Source organism: Amblyraja radiata, chromosome 31, assembly GCF_010909765.2.
Source record: "Amblyraja radiata isolate CabotCenter1 chromosome 31, sAmbRad1.1.pri, whole genome shotgun sequence".
NCBI classification, from domain to species: domain Eukaryota; kingdom Metazoa; phylum Chordata; class Chondrichthyes; order Rajiformes; family Rajidae; genus Amblyraja; species Amblyraja radiata.
Genome location: NC_045986.1, coordinates 25,943,096 through 25,949,095, shown reverse-complemented (window position 1 = coordinate 25,949,095; position 6,000 = coordinate 25,943,096). Strand labels below are relative to the sequence as shown.

Sequence of the window (6,000 nt, the reverse complement as noted above, 5' to 3'; positions counted from 1 at the left end):
CTGATATTGGATCTCATCTAATTCCTTATTCTGCCAAGAATGTTATTTCTTGTAGATCATTGTGGTTGCTATTTTAGTGTCGTGTATAAATCTGAGCTATTTCCCCTTGTCTCCCCGATTCACATGATTTCATCCTTTTAGTAAACTTCTGCTTGCAAGTTTCCTGTCCCTAACTCCCAGAATGTTTTCCAGTAAGATTGAGGGGAAATACTACTACTGCTTAAGTAGTAGGGGAGAACTGATCTAAGAAATGTGATGCTATCAGCGTATGAAAATTGAGAAGATGTTTTAAATATACAAACAAGTATTGGTGTTAGATCCCACTCGCCTCCTGCTTAACCGGAGGACACCTTAATCGGAGCTTTGTCCTCGGTCAACACTATATAGGACTAACTGACAAGCTACTTACAGTTTCATATTTAAATATTTGTAATTGAATGTTAAATGTAGCCATTTGGAAAATTCCTGTGTGGCCTCTTGTGGGCTTTAACAGGATAATGTGCACTGATAAGACTCCGCCACTAGTTGTCTCAGTTGCACGTACTTGCACAAAATGACGATCACAACCAATACATTTAAATATATTTCCTCTGCTGTTTTAAAAATTAGGTGCGTTAGTGTACTTGCGCAATCTTCTTTCCTATTGATATTATTGAAAGACTATAGTTCTCCTGCTGATAGCTGTATTTTACGCCTGAACCTTTCTATCTCAGTTCTGCTGGAGCTGGACCTTGACCCTATAATCCCGGCCTCATTTCACGGAGTGGTCCTGCAGAATCCCCAGCATTACTGCACCAGAAGTGGGTTAGGGGAAAACCAAAGGGCCACAGGAGTTTGCGACGATTAGCAGGTAAATCATCCTGGCAGATTGGGTGGGATATTTCCCATCGTTGCTTCGGGACTGTGCTTTGTTTCAAAGATCTTTGCTTTGTTTCACAATCTGATCGGGGGGTGGGTCAAGGTAAAACAAAAACACGCTTGGAAAAGAAAGCTTAGAAAGCCGAGCTGCGTTTCGCTATATATAATCAGGCAGTGAAACCGAAAACCAAAGATATTTGCTGAAAACCAGCCAGTGCCGTTCTGCGCAATGTTGGGTGGGAAGTGGGCGCTTAGTTAAATCCATAAATTTATTTCCTGTCTCCGCGGATTTTGGAGAGCAATATATATTCTTTCCTCCCTCCGCAACTCCTTGTTGCACTCATCCCTTCCTACCAGGCCACCCAAACCACCCTTTCCCCGCCTCATCCACCCTCTTCCCAGGTACTTCACCCTGCAACCTCAAGTCATATAACACCTGCCCCGCTACCTCCTTTTTACAAGCAATCACTGTAAAAATCTGCAGCAGTGAAAAATAGTTTGGATGATATAAGATGCAACAACCATAATGATTCACTAATGCTTGCAGTATATCGACCTCCTAACCGTGGTGATAATCTGGAACAGAGTGGATATGAATCAACAGTGGTGGCCACTGTTGGTGCTGGCAGTGGTGACCACAAGGGTATTACAATAACAAGTACAAGGATTCAACAAATCAAATTGGCAAGTGCCTTGAGGATGAGTTTGTGGACTATTTTTTGGTTGACTTTTTAGAACAGTATTTTGAAGAACCAACAAGGGAACAGGCTATTTTAGATGAAGTCTGAAAAAGGATCTTGATCCGAAAGGTCACCGTTCTGTGTTCTCCAGGGATGCTGCCTGACCTGCTGGGTTACTCCAGCACTTTATGGGTTTTTTGTAGACCAGCATCTGCATTTCCTTGCTTGTACTATTTTAGTTTTTTTTTAGCAATACAGGATTAATTAATGATCATATAATAAAGTATTCCCCAGAATAATCAACATTTGCTCAAATTTCAAATTTTGTTGTGGGTGACAAATCTGAGTTTGAAAATATTGTCCTAAATCTATATTACTAAATGTCTGACCTTAACCACTTCCTGTTGTTCTGTATATTGATTTTAGAAAAAACGCTGCCACTTACGGCTGTGATTTTTGCCCATCTTACTCAGTCCCCCTCCGCTCCACAGGACAAGAGGATTTTTCCCATCGATGAAAAATAAAAGAGTTATTAGTGTTTAAAAAATGTTGAGATTCTCTCACCTTCCAGAGGGACTATAAAACCCGGAAGTGCCTCAGTCAGTCTCTGCAAGATGGGGGAGCGAGAGGATCACGTCTCTCAGTCTGAGCTGTGAATAACACTGAACACATGTCGACTAAACTGTGAGTGGTTTTACTGACCTGTTGTCAGTGCCCTTAATGTGGTTTGAAAATATAGTTCGGAAATGCTAAAGATGTGTTGCCTTTGGTTTGGAAATGCTAAAGCTGTGTTGCCTTTGGTTTGGAAATGCTAAAGCTGTGCTGCCTTTGGTTTGGAAATGCTAAAGCTGTGTTGCCTTTGGTTTGGAAATGCTAAAGCTGTGTTGCCTTTGGTTTGGAAATGCTAAAGCTGTGTTGCCTTTGGTTTGGAAATGCTAAAGCTGTGTTGCCTTTGGTTTGGAAATGCTAAAGCTGTGTTGCCTTTGGTTTGGAAATACTAAAGCTGTGTTGCCTTTGGTTTGGAAATACTAAAGCTGTGTTGCCTTTGGTTTGGAAATGCTAAAGCTGTGTTGCCTTTGATTTGGAAATGCTAAAGCTGCATTGCCTAATTAAAGTTGCCTTGCCTAATTAAAGTTGCCTTGCCTTCTATATAATTAAAAGTCTAATCTTGACCACTTCCTATTTGCACTTTATATTGATTTTAGAAAAAATGCTACCACGTACGGCTGTGATTTTTGGCCATCTTACTCAGAGTGGAAAAGGATTAGGCTCGTGCAAATGTTAGCCTGTTTGACGAATATACTGGGGAATTAAAATGGGAAATAAAGAAATGTCAGATTCTAAATCATTTTTACTTTTTTTAGATAAGATACTAAATGCATTCTAATAATAATAGGCATTCGAGATGCTATGGGAGGGAGGAACATAAGATAACTCATCACCAAAAAAAGGTGCTAGGCAAACATTTGTGGTGAAAAGCTATCAAATTTCCTGGATTTCTGGATTGGGGAGTATTTAACACTTGGAATAACTTACTTGAATTGAATAAGCATGTATGAAAGTGGCAAGAAGTCAATTTCCAGCAGTCTAGTTTTCCTGCAACCTACTAATGAACTGCTATGGTTTTGGACAACGCTGCACTTTGAATATTGTGATCTCATTTATTCACTTATTCAAGTGAGTATTGATTATTCCATCTTACTCCTGAGTTGCGCCTCTTGAGTCTTTGGGATCAGAGTGGGATCCAGTTTCTGCTTTGTTTTTATACCTTAAATGTTAATATAGCGGACTCCATTTTGGGCTAATTGACCCTCAAGATATTGGAAGTAGGTTTCGTGGTGACGATAACATTTGGGCAATTGTGTGCTCCAGTGATAATAAACATTCCACATCCTCTCTGGCCAGAGGCTAGTGTTTCTTGGATCCAAGAGTTTCTTCCCAATGAGGTCACTTCTTTTCTGGTCTAATCCACCCAACAGTTTCATCTTGAGTGTGACATTGATAACTTGATAGTTATGACATTGGTATTTTGATGCTTTACTTATTTATGACTTTCATCATAAAGATTTGGGCAGCATTACAGCGAAGTCTAATTCAATCGAGGCAGACTGGCTAATTCATTATTCTTCTGTAACCTAGGGTCATTTTGATAAATTAGGTAACATCAGCTAAATTAAATAATACCAAGGAACATAGAACTCTCTTAGCCTGCACTGGGCTAACAAGAAGAATGGCTGGTAGGCTAGTTCAAATAGCATAAAGCGTTCCTATTACATCTCATATTGAATTAATTGCTGTAATAATATGATACAATTTGACTTAAAATAGAAATTATGTCATTTTACATTGGAGATCCCAATGTGGACAGATTTTGGTATCATGTTGAAATATATTTAGTAAGGTTGAAGATATAACTAATGACAAACTTGTGATTAGAAATGTCATCTTTCTCTTGAGGAAAAAGAGGGTTCATTCAAAAAAGTACTCAAGATCTGGAAATGTCCTATCTGAAAGGAAGTTGAAGGGTAGCTGAATTAATATTTGCAAAACTACAAAACAATAGTCAGAAAATGTGATTTCACTTAAAAGCTTTTTTTTTTTTTTTTTTTACTGTGATGGACGTGACAGGCCAGAGAACTTTGTTATAGCTAACTACAATTATCAGTTGATACTACGCAGTTACAGTGAGTGGCAATTTAATTTGCATGATAGAAAATTAACATGGTAAGAAGGAGTGCTTGTTTGAAAATGTCACTGTCCTGTTGTCGAAATTTAAAAAAAAAACAAACAATGAAAGTGATAGACTCAATTATGTGCGACCATAAAGATGTGTAGCTCCATAAAGGGTGTTAAAACGTTCATGATGAAGATTTAAAAATATTTATTAGAGCATTGTGGACTTTGTAGGCAAGGTTGCATGAATTTTACATCCATAATTGCCCTTGAGAATGTTGCAGTGAGCTGCTTTTGAACCGTGGCAGTCCTTGAAATGTAGGTGTACCCACAATGCTGTTAGGGACGAGGTTCCAGGATTTTGACCCATCCAGAGTGAAGGAATAACAATATATTATGACGTAAGTAAGAGTTTCATTGTTCTGTTTCGCTGCATATGACAAACATTTTTGACTATATTTCTAAGTCAAGCTAGAGTGTGACTTATCGGGCAACTTCCAGGTTGTGGTGCGCCCATGCTTTTGTTGCTCTTATCCATATGGTTGCCAGAGGCTTTGGATTGGAAGGTGCTGTCTTGATGAGCTGTTGTAATGTATTTTGTAGGTGGTACAACCTGCTGCCACTATTTGTCAGTGATGGAGTGAATGATTTCCATGAAGCAGGCTGTTCTGTCCTCTATGGTGCCAAGCTTCTTGAATGTTGTTAAAGCTACACTCATCCAGGACAGTATTCATCGCACTTCTGAATTGAGCCTTGTTGATGGTGAATAGGCTATGGGAAGTTAGGTGGTGGGTTACTGACCACAGGAATCCTAACCTCTGACCCGTTCTTGTAGTCACATAGCGTATTTGCCTACTCCAGTTCACTTTCTGGTCAATAATAACTGTAGGGTATTGATAATGGGAGATTCAGTGATGGTAATGCCATTGAATGTCGGGAGGTGATATTCCTCATGTTGGATATCATCATTATGTCATGAATTTGTCACATGTCCAGCCTTCGCCTCGAAATGGTTAATATTGCTTGATTGAGAATTTGCAATTATAATTGTGTGTACTGATAAACTGTGCAACCCACATTTGTTTGCCATGTCTGTAATTTTAATTCATGTGCGTGGGTCTTATATTGTTTGCCCTCATGATGAATGCGATCACGGTGATGATGAGGCTTGGGTCATATGAAAGAAACTAGAATTCACTTTAGTTCCACATGTTAAGTATCACCATTACAAAATACGATAAGAGAGATTGTTTTTTTTTAACTGAAGATGGACACTAAAAGCTGGAGTAACTCAGCAGGTCAGACAGCATCTCTGGAGAAATAGAATAGGTGACCCTTCTTCAGACTTCCTCCTTTGTCAGTAATTTTTACTGAAGACTTCAAAAAGATAAGCTAATTTGCAGTTGGAAATGATTTTGTAATATTAAATTTTATGTTCAATTTTAAAGTGGTAGGTTGGGCCAGAAACAAAGAGCACAGTTTATAACCTACACCAGGTTTTGATAGATAAATAATGTTTAACAAGAGTTAACATGATCAATTTTAATACTAGAATTCCATATTCAGTTCGGAGTTCTGACACTGACATTAGGAAATGGTGCAAAGTGAATGTAATGAAGAAGAGAGGAAACATTAGAGGGTAAATCTAGTGAAAGCTCAAGTGCAAGCAGTCTGTCCACATTCTGGAATGTAATTTGGGAATATTTACAAGGAAGTCTGTTATTACAAAAGTTAACTGTTTGTAAGATATTCTTCATTGATCTCCTGCTGAGTGCCTAACTTTGTATCT

The 6,000-nt window shown here is 38.6% G+C and overlaps 1 protein-coding gene across 3 annotated transcripts in view; it reads left to right on the top strand.

Moving 5' to 3' along the window:
- The first annotated feature begins 401 nt into the window (after window positions 1-401).
- Window positions 402-6,000, top strand: part of LOC116990479 — a 128,217-nt gene continuing 122,618 nt past the window's right edge. For 2 of the 3 annotated variants that reach the window (XR_004416555.1, XM_033048198.1), the window contains exon 1: window positions 404-850. The gene's annotated coding sequence lies outside the window, so the exon portion shown is untranslated. Of the gene's footprint in view, window positions 851-6,000 lie in introns of all 3 variants that reach the window. The other variant, XM_033048199.1, reaches the window with a different exon arrangement.